Below are 15,780 nucleotides of genomic sequence, written 5' to 3'. Positions count from 1 at the left end.
CTGCCAGTCCTAGCCTGTGGAGCAAAAGGTACTTATTACACTCCTGCAGACTCAGGCCGCGCCCTCAAAATACCTAACCCCAGCCATTACTTCCTGTTTCCTGTAGCAAACCCCATTACCATTTCCGCTGACTGAGGGCATCTGCCCACTTCCGTTTCTGGTCATGTACTTCTGTCTCCTCACATCCTGTTTCCTGCTGGAGTTGCTTCCGTTTCCTGCGTGTTTCTCAGGCCTCCTGACTTGCCGTTTCGCCATTAGGCTGTGGGCCTGGTGGAGGAACCTGGTGGCTGGAAAGGTAAAGCATTTCCTGGAGCTGCCTTTGAGTTGGAAAGGAAGGAGGAGCAGCTGCGGGTGGAGGGGGAGAAGGAGAGGCAGGGCCTCACTCAGCCTTCGGCCCGGGGGAGGATAGGGAAGGCCGGCTCCCTCCTGCCCCGCAAGCTGCTTGCACAGCCGAGGGGCCCGAGGTTCTCGCACCAGCTCTGCCCCTTTCCCTGCTCCTGTCCTTTCCCTGCCCTTCCTCTTTCCCTTCATCTTCCCCTCCCCAACACCCCAGGCCTGCTTTGGAAAGCTACCTGACCGCAGCGGCCTAGAAAAGAGAGCCAAGAGGCTGACGGGAGCTAGGGCTGCCAGACTGACCTTCCGGAAGCAGACTGTCCATTCCTCTGCCTCTGTCCGCTGCAGATGTGATGACGGGGCCTCTGGATGGCTAGGCCGTAAATGCCCCGTCACGGGAACAAACTCACTTGGCCTGGAAAGGAAAAGAAAATGCCCCGGCAACACGGTGGGGAAAGTGTCCTCCTTCAGTAATCTGTTGCCTTGAGACAAAAGGTAGCACTGGACTGCAAGGAAGTGCACCAGAAAATGGATGGTGAGGAAATTGCAAAATGCAAAATGCTGTGGGAGTCTCGGTGGTGATCTGTATTGCAAGAGCACTATGGTGTAGAAGCAGAGATGGTGAAGCTAGACATTTATCTTCAGGCCCGTGTGGCTTTTTATCTTTTATCAGGGTTAGTTTTCTTCCCTTAAAGACAATGCTTGCTCTGCTTAAATGGCTGAATTGGCTCTTATTCAGGAAATGAAAACAACCGAAGGCATTTTGAGGGCTCAGAATTCTGCTGGGCTTATGATGCTGAGCTATGTGAGTGAGGAGGGAAGGCATGGGGGTAGAAGGGCATGCATTAGGGGAAAGAGATACAATAGAGGCTGAAGATGTATTGATGTATATGCTGAGCATAGATGTGCTACAGGTACCTCTTCAGTCACCTGACTGTCAATTTTCAGTGTGAGCATTTACCCCTTGGGAATTAGGAAATACTACAAATCAGGGCTTGGTTTGTTGTTTTGTTGGTTGTATAGACTCAGGAATTTAAGGTCAACTGTTAATCAATACAGGTTAAACTTCAAAGTGTGTTTGGTTCCTGGAGAGCTGGTTGTTAAACCTTTACCAGAACATCACTGACTAGATGAGGTGATCATTCTCTCCATACCTGTTACTAGTTTATTTTCTTCATTTATTCTCATCACAAGTTTTAAAGTAGCAAAGGACTATGTTCTGATGCTTTCAAATTAATTACTAAAATTGCAGCATCTTCCCCATCAAGTAAACATTTAGCTCCCTGTCCCTACCCTTACTCGTTAAATATTTTTGTTTACTAAATTTGAGAAAGATCTTTTTCCATAAAGGTTTTTTCAAGCCTGCTGATTTACTAAGCTTAAATAAACACTGAGGTTTTTGATGTTGTTTTTTACCTTTTTCTAAGAATGTGTCAAGGAGTAAAACAAAGATAGAAATCATTATTTACAATATAACAGCTGTGAGAAATATAGCCAAAGTCATTTTAACCGTCATTACAACTTCAGACTTGTCAATTCTGGACACATAATCCCACCATTCTTTTCTTTTGGGATCCCAATTAAAGTCTTTTCTCAAGAATTCCTCTTTGTGTTTTTTTGTAAGATAAAGGTTGAACCCAGTGCTCTTAGTTAATAATTTCTTAATCATTTTTCTTCCTTTCCTCAGCCATTACAGCTAACAGTGTCTCCAGAATGACAATTAAACTTTGCCCGACTGCAAAGTTTTGCAGAAACTTCTCATGGAATGACAGTGAAAAAGCTAGTGTTCAATATTGCCTCATGAAGGTAGGGTCACAGTAACTTGAAATCTCTGTTTAGAGCTTGAACCCTAGACAGGGGTTGTGTGCTGTATCAGGGAGAATACAATAAACAACTTCATAAACTCCAGGCTTGGCCTTGAGAGAAAAAGTAGCATTGGACTGCAAGGAAGTGCATCAGAAAAATGGATGGTGAGGAAATTGCAAATTGCAAACCTGTTAAACTGATAAATATGTACACGTCTCCCCCAGTTACAGTATAAGCTCCTGACGGGCAGGGTTGGTTTCTTTTTTGAATTTGTAATCTCATCACTTATCTCATTGCCTGGCACATAGTTGGGGGGGAGCTAGAAGGTGCAGCAGATTGATTGGGGGGGCATCAGATGCTTGCTAGCTTGTGACCCTGGGCAAGTCACCTAACTTCATTTTGCCTCAGTTTCCTCCACTGTAAAATGGGTAAAATAACAGAACAGCACCTGCATCCTAGGATTGTTGTCAGGGTCACATGGGATGTTTGTAAAACGCTTAGCCTGGACAGTGCCTGGCACATAGTAGGGGCTATCTGCATAGTCAGTGTTTAATAAATGTGAATTGTCGATATCTGTGGCAGGGGCTATTGAAGATTGTGCTAAAAAGAAATTGGAAAAATCCTTACTTTATTCAACTCAACAGGTGATGAGTTTGTTAGGGATGTTTCTGCTTTCTTTCACTAACTTTTCCCTCCCAGCAGGTGAAGTAAGTAGTAGAAGTGTTCTCATTTGGCTGAAAAGGTAAGTCTCCAAATCCCACTGATAGCCGTGGCATCACAAGAGCCTGTGACAAGGCATTTAGCAGCCAGGCAGCGTATGAACAATTATCCTTGATTTCTCCATACACACGCAACTTCCCCCCAACTTATAAAGGATTCGCCCACCTTTTCATGATAACTGCCTCCTGATGTTTGTGATTGAGAAGACTGACAATGGGTAGCAGCACTTTGAATGTTTGAACAGAGCAGGTGTGTTACTGTGTGAGTCTAGGTATATGTGTGTATATGTGTGTGTGTGCACGTGTGTTTGTGTGTTACTGAGTAGTACAAAGGAGAGTATGAATTGTGCTGTTTGTATTTCAAGACTTCAGGTAAGGATCCCGAAGGGGTTTTGAAATGCGGAAAGCCTGCTTGCTGGGGCTAATGGGGCTGTAGTTCCAGTAAAGACTTCAAACCAAAGCCTGATGAATCAAAACTTTAGAGTTTAAAGTCTTGGAGTTTGAGCCCCAGACAGGGGTTGTGTGCTGGATCTGGGAGAGTGCTACGTTATGTACATAAAGGCTAGGCTTGGCCAGTCTGTTTTATTTATATGTGTACTTCTCCCTCGATTACTGTGTAAGCCCTTTGAGGTCATCATCAGTTTCTTTTTTTCTGCTGATTTATCAGTGCAGTGTTCAGCATACAGTTAATGCTTAATGAATGTTTGTGGATTGTGATCGATGGATTGAAGTAACTTGTCAATGGTCACACAGCTAGTAATTATAAAAGCTGAGATCTCCCAGTGGGAAAGGACCTGGAAGCTAATGACTGTTACAGAAATAGGAATTCCCAATACAGTATCCCCATCAGGGGGTCAGTAGGGCAGGCATTCTTATCCTTGTTTTTATAAGAACTAATGAAGCTTCCATCAGCTGTTTCTCTTTTTGAAAACAAATCAGACAGCATTAGCTTTTGTGTTTCTAAAGAACAGCCTTAAGCCTAATGACTACCCACAACTCCTGGACCCCTTCTTCCCCTGTACTTCATTCCATTCAGAGGAATGAAAAAGATCTGAAATACATCTGGGGGTCTGAGTGGGTTGCAATCTCCCTATGAAGTAGCATCACCCAGTGGCAAACAAAAACCCTGTTGTGATTATGTTCTTCCTTGAGAATCATGGTTTCCAGGAATACAAAGGTGATAGCAGCCAGTGCTCTTCCCTACTCAGACCTCACCTGGAGTATTATATTTAAAAAGAGCTGGAGAATATCCAGAGGATTGCATCCAGGATAGAGTAGGGCCTGGAGCTTCTATTAAAATAACCAGGGAGCTTTAGCCTGAAAAAGGGAAGGCTTATTAGGAGGCAACCATATGGCCCTCAGATTTGCCAAAGACTTGCCTCCTGTGAAGGCCCAGGTCTCTTACCCTTTATTCGATTTCTACAGAAAATTAGCTTAGGGGGTCTTCTAATGGAGCCCCCTTCAAACAAAGCAGCTGAAGTTTGTATACATTTCTGTCAGGTAATAGCTGGCCTTTCCTTGGTGAGGGCATCCCCTGCATTTGCAGCTATCCCCCTTAGGTCATTTGACAGTCTCCTCTCTTTGTCTGGCTCAGGGGCCTTTCTTCGTCCAAGGAAAGCTCTTGCCTCTCCAACCCAAGTCTCCCAAGGTTGTTGTTCTAGGGGACATGGTTCTTGTCCAGAGAAAATGCCAGTTTGGGCCCTATGGAATCCATATCCCACAGAGGGTAAGGCCACACTGCCTAACTCACAGATGAAGTAGTATTCTTGGGCCAAACTGTAACAGTCAGTCTCTCTGTAGGATTGCCTCTTGTCATTAGAAGGACTCCTGCTTCTTTAAGTATCTCTTCAACTTCAGAGGATAGACAAGTCTAAAATTCCCAGGAATAACTTCCTACTCTCAAGAAAAGTATTGATGTGATTTTATTTGTGAAATCTTTAACCCAATTTTGAGAACTTATTCCTAACACATAATACCTAAAACATAATTCCAGGGGGAAAAAAGATAAATTTTTTTTCACAGATACTTTGTCAATTTAATTGAACCTTAGTACTTTGTGCTATTTTTTCAATCTTGTTCTTAATTATTTTCAGGATCAAAAAAAAATCATCCAGGAATATTATGTTTACTTGTCCTTTTGTCATTGTTCTTAATAGAAACATTTTGAAGCCAATTATGTGTGTGTGTGTATATGTACACACACACACACACACACACACATATATATGTATATTCTAATTCTTAGAGAAAACTGTCTTGTGTCATTGCTTATTTCAATATAAAATTTACTATTCCATTAAAATTGAAAACTCATAAAATTTGGAATTTAGAACTGTTACATCTTTCACATCACATTTTTGTTCTATCCCTTTGAAAATATATATGTATATGTCTGTGTATATAAACTGACAGACACACACACACATATATACACACACACACACACACACACATATATATATATATATATATATATTTCATAACATCTAGAAAAGAGGTAGTACTGTGGAGACCAGATGATATACATAAATGTATAATCTTTGCAGAGGGACTGATTGTAAGCCTTAGAATTTATTTACCTCCTTGTTTAAGTTAGAAGTTGAAACAAAGAGTGACCACAAATTAGGAATAGAAAAATCAAAAACATTAAGATCTTTCATATTTATACCCTATTACAGCAAGTCAGATATGCTTGAGTATTGTAGCAACAGGACTCATCGTACTTAAACAAAAAACCCAATCTTTTACATTTCACTTGCCCTAGTTATTGAAATTTGCTATTAAAGGAAGGAGGGTACACGGTTTTAAAACAAACCTGTAAGCCTCTTTACTTCAAAAGTGAGAGGTCCTAGTTTCTCTGATAAGATTTGATGACCGTGGCCAATAGAAGGACCAAAAGATCTTGGTAAGTCCCCAGAGAATCTTATAGTTAAGGTCAAAAGTCAGTAGTACTTTTCCCAAAAATCTTATTACTATTATCCATTTTAAAGCAAAATATACCCAATTAAATACTCTCTTTCAAATTCACAGTATTTCTTACACAGTGGTTTCCAAAAAATCACAAATCAAGAAAAATTGGAAGCCTAACAATGTATACAAAACTTATTGCCAGATACTATCAGTTCAATTGAATACATTTCTTTATTATCTTACATAATGAATCACTTCATCAATTTGGCTTCTATGCTAATTTCATTCAATAACCAGTTTGAAGTAGTTTGGAAGCAAATACACTTCAAATTCTTATTCATGCCATTTGTAAGCATGTCACCTTAATGCCAGATGTCAAGTGTTTTTTGCATGAAGATCTGATCTACCAATAGGCCCAACGTTGTAATTATCCAAAACGGAAGAACACATCTCACTTTAAATGAGAGTATGTTATAGTTTAGTTTTAGGACAGTCAAATCAGGGTTTATAATTACAAGTGATGTCATTTAAAATCTCAATTTTCCTAAGACCCCCAAGCCAGCACCTCAAATTATAGGGCTCACTACTGTCATTTACTTTTACTTCCAAATGTTTATGGTGCCACCCTCACATCTTCAACTTCTGTTTTGGGGCCCACAAGCCTCTTCTAAAATATGGAAATTGGAAACATAATACTATGGGTGTATGTCCCCCAAATAAAGATTGGAACATACCCATCTAATGGTCCTTTAGTATGCTGTACTCAAATAATTCCTTCCAAATTTATTTCTCTGGTTTCCATTTGGTAAATGTTGTATGTAACTTGATAGAGTATTCTCTGTCTTAAATTGTTAAGAGATATTTCTCCAACTAGTGTCCACAGATTAACAGGCATAGAAATTTTGTCATATCCTCATCTCAGTGAGATGAAAAAACCTCAAACCTTTCTTTCCAAAAGTCCAAACCCTTACTTCATGTTACCTTCCATTCATACTGTCAGTGTACACAGACTCCATCTTTGTTTAACTTTACACTAATTCTTGTCTTACTCTATTTGCTTAAACCTTGTTTCTCTTTTCCCTTCCAGTGGACTTTGGTTAAAGGCCTTTGTTGTTTTTCAGTCATTCAGTCATATCTGACTGACCTTGTGGGTCATACTATCCATGGGGCTTTCTTGACAGAGTTACTGCAGTGGTTTCCTATTTCTTTCTCCAATGGATTAAGGGAAATAGAGGTTAAGTGACTTGCCCAGGCTCATACAGCTAGTAATTGTCTGAGGCCTGATTTTAAATCCAGCCTTCCTGACTCTAGGCCCAGCGTTCTATCTGCTGGGCCATGTAGCTGCCTCCTGATTAAAGGCTTACAAACTTCAAAACCACTCTTTTTTTGTTCTGATTCAAACGTTTACTTACCTTTGCTAATTACCTTCACTCCATCTCATCTTTATTTTCCAATCCTATCCCAGTATGCTATTCCTCTAAGTCTCTCCTGCACACATTTCTTAATTAGTACAACATACTCTACTAATTGTAAAACTTTTACATTTGGAGTTACATAATCTATTTCAGTCTCTTTTAGGTTGCTGGTAATTTGCCCAAACAATTAAGTTCTGTTAAATCCTTCAGAGAACGAAATATACTGGTAAGGTAAAACACCCTCTTAACATTAGATTTTTACCTAATAAGGCATAAAAGCTACAAGCTGCAAACCATTTTATTTCCTTTGCTTTAAGGCTTTCTTAACATCCTCTATACAGTGAAATCACCTTTTACTAAAACAAGGAATCTATCACCCTCCAAGGGAGAGAGTGATTAAAAAAAAGTATTAAGTGTTTTCATGCAACCTTATAAAGCATTGCTTCTAAATGCAACCCACAGCTTAAGAAGCACCAGAGGGGTTGCGAATGGAAAAAACTTTACAAAGCCTTGGAGATTCAAGATTCCTCCTTCTCGCTCTCCCCTCCCCCATTCTACTAATCTATTTGAGCATTTACAAAAACATGCAAACCCTAATTTGGAAATTTGTAGTAAAGATACTACATTTTTAGTTTCTAGTTTATAATGCCATCAATTCTCCTTTCTTGTCTTCATCTCTGCGACCTAAATCTTGCCAGGACTGACCACTGAAGGACCTGTTGGATCCTTAATCCCTTCATACCATCTCAGTATTTTTACTCTATCCCATCATTTTACGGGATGTTTATTTGCACCTTGGTTAAGGTCCCTGCACTTCCTCCAGTTTATCATTGCCTAACTGCTTTTCTGGGAAGAGTTGAGGGACTGTATTGGGAGGATGCAATACCAAGGCCCTAGCTCCTTGCTTGCATAAGCAGGTGGGGTTTTCTGATTACCAAAGGCCAAGAAGAATTGTCTGTAGAGATTAGGTTTCAAAGCTATTTGTTGGGCAGCTTATTTTTCAATTTTAGGGCAGAATATTTTTTCTCATGCTCTGCTCAAATATACCAATAAGCCATTTGGTAAAGGTATTGATTTTCTATAGCCAAACTTACCCTAGGCAAGGTGTTAAAATCAAAGGATCCTTCTTAGGGCCAGAGATATCTATCCCCTGAAGTTAATTCTGTCCAAACATGTTCACAAAGATTTTTAAACTGGTCCTTAGATAATTTGGGTTCCTTGAAGGGAATCTTCTAAATTGGCTAGAAGACAACGGATAGGAGTGTCTTTTAGAAGACGCCAACTGACTAGGTCTCATACTTTAGAGTAAATATTTTTACCAGGAATGTTTGAACCATAATCTGAATGATGAAAAAGAAGACTGATTTTGTAACCAAGTTTCTCAATTGAATCAGAATCAGTGAAACCAATTCACTGAACTCCTAAAAATAAATTTTTATCTCAGTGCAAATTTGTGTTTTGTTGGGGGCAACAGCACTGTAAAATAGGTAATTAAAACAGTAAACAGAAAGAATAAGATGCCCAGATGATTTCCAACCTATCTTTATCCTCAGTATGATACTAGAGATGTATTTTTACAGCCAGAACCACCCAATGATCAGTTTTAACCAGATCAATATTTAACCACTGCAGTGTTTTAATCAGACTGGAGTCACTGAGACATTTCTAAAATGTCTGACCAACTCCAAGTGGTCATTTAGACCATTCCAAATGATCTCATTTTAGACTACTCACTGATCGACCTTAACTACTAATTGATCAATCTCCATCACTCAGTAATCAACTCTCACCACTCAACAATCAGCCTGGATCTCAGAGACAATGGCTACAACATGCAACATGGTTATGTAACTGCGGAAGAAAGAGGGAAAAAAAAGCACACGATACTGAGACAAAAAGAAGAAAGCCTTGTTAAATCCCAATTACTCAATCCAGACCTTGTTTTAGACACTTAAATCTCATAGCCTTGATCATTAAAATGTATGGGCAGTTACCAGACTAAGCATCCCAAAAGTTTCAACAGATTATTCAAATGCAAGAGATAAAAAAAATACAGAACAATACATCAAAGTACTGATGTGGCAAAGAACAAAATCCAGACCTGAAATAATTTAGAAAAAAGTTTGTTACATTGTACAACAGAGGAAGAGATTGGTAAAAAGAAGTGTAAGTAACATTCTGGAAGGTTCCAGCAAAGGAATAATGAAACAGTCTCTCGTTGGTCAGTGCAAAGGCATTTTCAAATAAAACATATGGGTTATTTGATATGTATAATGGGAGGAAATGCCTCACATTCCTTGTATCAGGCTTGGGTTTTGACTAGATTTCAGGTCAGCATAACCTAAGGTCTGAGTTTATAAGCGTTAAACAAATCTGGTCTCTAAGCAATGGGTCTGGTTCCTCAGCCACACAGGGCTGGGTTCAAACAATGCAATAGCAGTTTTCTCATAGTACACAAGACACGAAGAAGACACATTCTTCTTCCTTGCTGTGATTAGGGAAGTCAGTCTTTATTGTCATCTGGGTTTTCCCTTGCAGAATCTCCAAAGTAAATATGAACTTGTGTGCATCATAGAGCTGAAGTGGAAGCCCCAGGCTTTGCCTGTCCCTTTGTCTATCACCAAATTTGTTATGGGAGAAATACCTACTTTTTGAGTTCTTGTGTCAGGTTACTGCCAGAAAAGTTCTGCTATGAAGCAGAAATTATAGGCGTAGAAGTCTAGGTTTTGTTATGCTTAAGCACAGGCTCAGGAGATAGAAAAATGATCCTGAACTCCAAATTGAGTTTCTGAAAATCTTGTATAGAGAAAATTGTGTCAGAGACAGAAGCAAATTCTCTTATATATCGCAATCTTGTACATTTGTTGAGGCTATAAAAGTTTAAAGAGACAGATTCACAATGGTGCTGCTTTCAGTGATATAAAATGTTAGAACAGACTTAGTTATGAAGAGTCATGATCTCATACAGGGAACAAACCTAGTGAAAGAGACAATAGGTAAACTAAGTCAGGTCACAGGTTAAACTACATTTAGTGTGTTCACAATGGGCTCATTGAGAGGGGAGGTCTACTTGGAAAGCCTTGACACTTTTTGGCTTCTGATCTGAGGAATGTTTGAAGCATTAAGTAAATTTTCACCTCTCATGGCACAAGTTTCAGCCAGCTCAATAACCTCAAATGAGAAACTGCCCTGACCTTCCCACAAAGAATAAAAGGAAATGAAAAATGATTATCACAGAGCCAATCCCTGATAAACTTGTTACACCTCAAAAAAACCTAATAAAATAACAAATTACATTAAAAGAATTCCAGGATATAACCCAGAAGAAACAAAATTGAGACTCTGAAAAAAAATTCTTATAAAGACAAAAATAAAAGGAAAAAAGCAAATTGTTTTCTAGAATGGGAAGACAAAATGCATCTTCTGAAGGAAATCTGACCACAGAAACCAAATTTCCAGAAACTTTTTAAGTCAAAGAAGCAACCAAAGCCTCAGTGTGCTTCCCTGAGGCACCACGTATTCAATCACAAAGGACTAGGTTAAAAATTGAAACAAGAAAAGCTAGCCTTAGGATTCACCATCACAAAAAATTCAGGCTGGGTGGTAAAGATCCTCCCTCCAAATTTTTCCAGGAAAAAGTGTTAGCTTACAAATACAAAGTATAAACCAGGCTGTTTGTAGAAAACTATCCCTTGTTAAACTCTTTCCAAGGTATCAAAACTACAAACAAAAAATGAGATTTATAGAAATCAATCAACATTCATTAAATAATTAGTGCCAGGCACTGTGCTATAAGCACTGAGGTTACAAAAAGACAAAAGACAGTCCCTGCCTTCAAGGAGCTCATAATCTAAGAAGAGAGACAACATGCAAAGGAATGTATACAAAGTACATTATATACAGGATAATTAAGAATAATTAGAAGATGGTACTGGAATTGAGAGGGGTTGGAGAAGGTTTCCTATAGAAGATGGGATTTTAGTTGAGACTTACAGGAAGCTTGGGAGGTCAGTAATCCAAGTGGAGGAAGGAGAGCATTCCAGGCTTGGGGGACAGCCAGAGAAAATGCCCAAAGCCAAGAGATGGAACATCTTGTTTGTGGAACAGCCAGAAGGCCAGTGTCACTGGATATAAGTGTATGTGGTGGGGAGTGAAGTGTGAGAGGACTGGAAAGAAAGGCAGAGGCTAGTTTATGAAGTGCTTTGAGTGCCAAACAGCATTTTATATTGGATCCTGGGGGCAAAGGAAGCCAGTGGAGTTTATTGAATAGCAGGGAAGAGTGACATGATTGGACCTGAATGTTAGAAAATCACTTTAGTGGCTGACTACAGGGTGGAGTGAGGAGAGACTTGAGGCTTTCAGACTTATCAGGCCATTGCAATAATGAAGGCATGAGGTGATGAGGGTCTGCACCAAGGTGATGGCAGTCTCTAGAGTAGAAAAGGAGGTGTTTTGGAGAGATGTTGCTGAGTTGAAATAGACGAGCTTTGCTTACACCTTGGATATGGAGGGTGACTGATAGCGAGGAGCCAAGACTGCTATGAGTCTGGGGGACTGGGAGGATGGTGTTTTTCTCTGTAGGTATAGGGGTGGGTTTAGGGGGAAAGATAATGAGTTCTGTTTTGGATATGTTGAGTTTAAGGTATCTGCTGGACATCCAGTTTGAGAGGTCTGAAAAGCAATTGGAGATCAATAGAGAAGTTGAGGCAGGAAAGATAATTTTGAGAATCATAATAGAGCTGATGACATCCTCAAGTGAAGTAGTTTAGAGAGAGAAAAGGGCCCAGGATAGAAGCCTGAGGGACGCCTATGGTAAGAAGATGTCATCTGCAGGAGGATCCAGCAAAGGAAGCTGAGAAAGAGCAATCATATTAGTGGGAGGAGAACCAGGAGAGAGGGGTGTTCTAAAAACAGAGAGAAGAGATTATCAGGGAGGAAAGGGTGAACAACAGTGTCAATGTGAGAAATGCGGTTTTGGGGATCACTGGACTTCCTAGGCAGGGCCAAAGTCCGGAGGAAGAACCCCGTGATGATCCCTAAGGAAGGCTGTGCAGACCACAGGACTCCCAGAGGAAGACCAAGTGGTAGCCCCACCCCCCCTTTATCTGTGGGGATCACAGGGCTTCCTAGTGGTCAGACCCTAAGGAGGACCCAAGTGATGGTCCCTTAGAACAGTAGTGAGGAATCACAGGACTTCCTAGAGTTGGACCCTGAGAAAGAACCACGTGATAACCCCTAAGGAAGGCTGTGCAGACCACAGGATTCCCAGAGGAAGACCAAGTGGTAGCCCCCCTTTATCTGTGGGGATCACAGGGCTTCCTAGGGTCAGACCCTAAGGAGGACCCAAGTGATGGTCCCTTAGAATGGCGGTAAGATCACAAGGCTCCTGAGACAGGGCTGGAAGACCCAAGTGATGGCCCCTTCAAGAAGGCTGTGCAGACTACAGGGTTCCCCAGGGAAATCCCAAGTGGCAGCCCTTCTTAACACTGCAGTGGGGATCACAGGACTCCCCAAGGCAGGGTCAGGAAGTTAGCCTGAGACGTGCTTCCGCAGCTCATTGCTTTCCTGGTAGCATAACCTTAGGAAGATCCATGTAATTTACCCATTCTCACCCAAAGAACTCAGGACCAGAGTGGGCAGAGGAAGGCATTTATTACATTCCTTGAGAGCACGGGTGCAGTGCTCACTGGGAACACAGCAGGGGGCGAGGGGGGAGGGGTAACCATCACCTCCACTCCTGTTTGAGTTATGGTTAGTTTACATTCTTTACTTTTTACATAGTTTTCTTAGGTTATACATTAGGTAGGATAATAAGGATACAAAAGTAGAAGTGAAGTTAATTAGTTCTATCTTCCTTGTCTGAGTTAGGATTAATCTACATTCTTTATTTCTACCTTCCCTTTTTAACATATGCAAATTATGCAAATCAGTAGGCCTGGACCCTTGACCAAGACCAGACCCTTGAACTGACATGATAAGCTTGAACTGGTTCAACCGGTTTGGCCTCTCTAGTTTCCCTGACACCAGGATGGCCATTGTCTTGACAAATAAGTGTTAACTCAGCTATGTGGATAGCTTCTGTGGGAGCAAAACCAGATACCATACTATCTTTTCTTACATTAAAGACTGCAGAGAGGTCAAGGAGAATGAGCATTGAGAAAAGGCCATCGGATTTGGCTGGGGCTTTTATTGGCCATTCATTAAAAGCTTGAGGTGATTTGGATGATGTAGTCAGGTAGCCCCATTTAGAACACCAGGGACTGGTCTTGAGAAAATAAAATACTAAAAAACCAGAGGACAGAAGGAAAATTGTTTCAGCTTTAGAAGAGTAGCCCATAAGATGGCAGCAAAATAAACATCCAGAGATTCTATTCCTAAGAAGAGAGCTCCCATATGTGGTCCTTCCCACCTTCAACATCAGAGTGTCATTGTATTGCTTGACAGGAGGCAGAAGAACATCATTAGCCTCTTCTCCCCCCACCCTTCTCCAAGGGAAACTCATTCCTCCTAGGAGTTGAAGCAGGAGGTTGACACAAGAGACTACCACTCTGCTCCCCTCGGAGATAAAGGCAAGAATTATATCTATTCGCTCCATTAGATAGTTAGTCTAGGGAATGAAATTTTAAGGTTCAATCTTCTGATCATTGTGTGTTTATTGGGGAGGAAGGAGGGCCTCAAGCTTATATCCAAGACTTTACTCCCTTCCCACCAAATACCAGTTCTATAATGAATAGACATAGAGAATAGCAGAAGAATCCATTTATCCAAATCATGGTAAGGCAGAAATCAGAGAAGGTATGCATAGGAGCATATCCATTACACAGTACGGATTGAAGAAGGAGCTCTCCCACTGGGAGTAAAATAATTCAGCTCAAGGAAGAAAGAATCCTAGATCTCTCCTAAGAGGAAACTCCTGAAAGCCCCCAGGGTAACAATCTGGGCATATGGACATGATGAAAACAGATAGTTCCTCTCATGTCTGTCTCCCCTTAGAGTCTTTGCCTCCAGTAACCTGAAGTGGGTTTGGCCTCATCCATTTTCCTTCCCAGAGGTGGAACCAGCAGGACCCAAAATGACTCAAAGCTTGAAGGAGGCTGGAGCTGTCCCACTCTGGCCAACTCTGCACTGGGGCAGAGCATTCATCTCCACCAGTGAGGAGAGGGTCTCATACCAATGGGCTTTGGGATGGGATTACATAGCAGTTGTCAAGTTTGGACATTTCTAACTCCACAGTATCTCTTTCATCCATGATTTCTCTGCACTTAATTGAAGGCTCAAACAAATTGGCTTTCTTACCTGATCTTCTTTAATCAATGGGGACTGAATATTTCATATGGAGGAACATAACACAATCTTTCCTTGACATATTGTGACCAAAATGGTTATTGTACCATGCTGAAATTTGAGGTCAGAAGGAAAGAATTCAGAACTCATTTCTACAGAGACTGAGATATATCACAGTTTTCCTCTGACATCTCCTGTATTCCCCACCCCTACCTCCACTTCTAGGCTTATATTCCCACTCAAGCCAAACTCCACTTTGATAGCCTGATAAAATATCTGAATGTTAATTTCTGATAAATGTGGTCAGCATAGAATCCATTTTAATATGCAGAAGAGAGTCCCAAGTCTTATCAACTGCCAGGACTGGACATTTCTAATTCCATATTATCTTTTGCATCCATAATTTCCACATACTTAATCTAGGGCTCAAGCCAATTGGCCTTCTACCTGATCTTCCCCCAGCATGCTTCATTTCTTTGCCTTTACAAATCTATGGACTTCTCCAACCCATGTCATGAATATATTGCTTTCTTACCTTTGGCTCCTAGATCCCTAAAATAGACTGCAAATCTCAGATCAACTCTTACATCCCACAAGAAGATCCTAATTCCCTCTGATGTTATTGTGAACTTACTCTAGAGTACTCTTTGCACTCTCTCCAGGCACTCTACTTGGCATGTTTTTGATATTTTATTCATGTTGTGGTATGCATGGGGCATTCTCCACCCATACAAGGTAAGCATTGAGTTTATTTTTGTTGTAGTATTCATAGCACCTAGGGCATGAGGAGGTACACTGAAGTCTTTAATCAATAGGGCTCAAACATTTATTTCACTCAAAGGAACATAATATGGTCTTTTGCCAGCATCTTGTAACCAAAGTACATTCAGCACCATGCTGAAATTGGGTTCAAAAGAAAAGAATCCAGAACTCATTTTAACATCAACTCTGATACATCATCAATTTTTCCTACCTCCTAGACACACGCCCCACCCCTACCACCCATACACACCTAGGATTACATTCCAAATAGATCTAAATTCTACTTTGATTGACTTTTAAGATATTTGAATGTTCATTTCTGGTAAATGTGACCAGCATGAAATCCATTTTTTTAGGTTTGTATGAAACACTTTTTTATCTTTTATTTTCTTATTTTTGTATGATATTTCCCCCCAATTGTATGTTAAAACAACTTCTTATCATTTGGGTTTTTTTTAAGTTTTGAGTTCTAAATTCTATCCCTCCCTCCGCTCCCCTCTCCCTGAGACAATAAGCAATCTAATATGGGTTATACGTGTGCAATCACATAA

The 15,780-nt window shown here is 40.5% G+C and overlaps 1 long non-coding RNA gene across 1 annotated transcript; it reads left to right on the top strand.

Annotated features, from left to right (window-relative positions):
• Positions 1–221: 221 nt before the first annotated feature.
• LOC118832638 lies at positions 222–2,439 on the top strand. The gene is made up of 3 exons (XR_005009224.1): positions 222–295; positions 682–868; positions 2,021–2,439. It is a non-coding gene; the product is annotated as an uncharacterized LOC118832638 (long non-coding RNA).
• Positions 2,440–15,780: the final 13,341 nt, after the last annotated feature.

The sequence above is a fragment of the Trichosurus vulpecula genome, chromosome X, assembly GCF_011100635.1.
Source record: "Trichosurus vulpecula isolate mTriVul1 chromosome X, mTriVul1.pri, whole genome shotgun sequence".
Classification (NCBI taxonomy): Eukaryota; Metazoa; Chordata; class Mammalia; order Diprotodontia; family Phalangeridae; genus Trichosurus; species Trichosurus vulpecula.
This window is presented reverse-complemented; position numbering and strand designations above follow the sequence as displayed.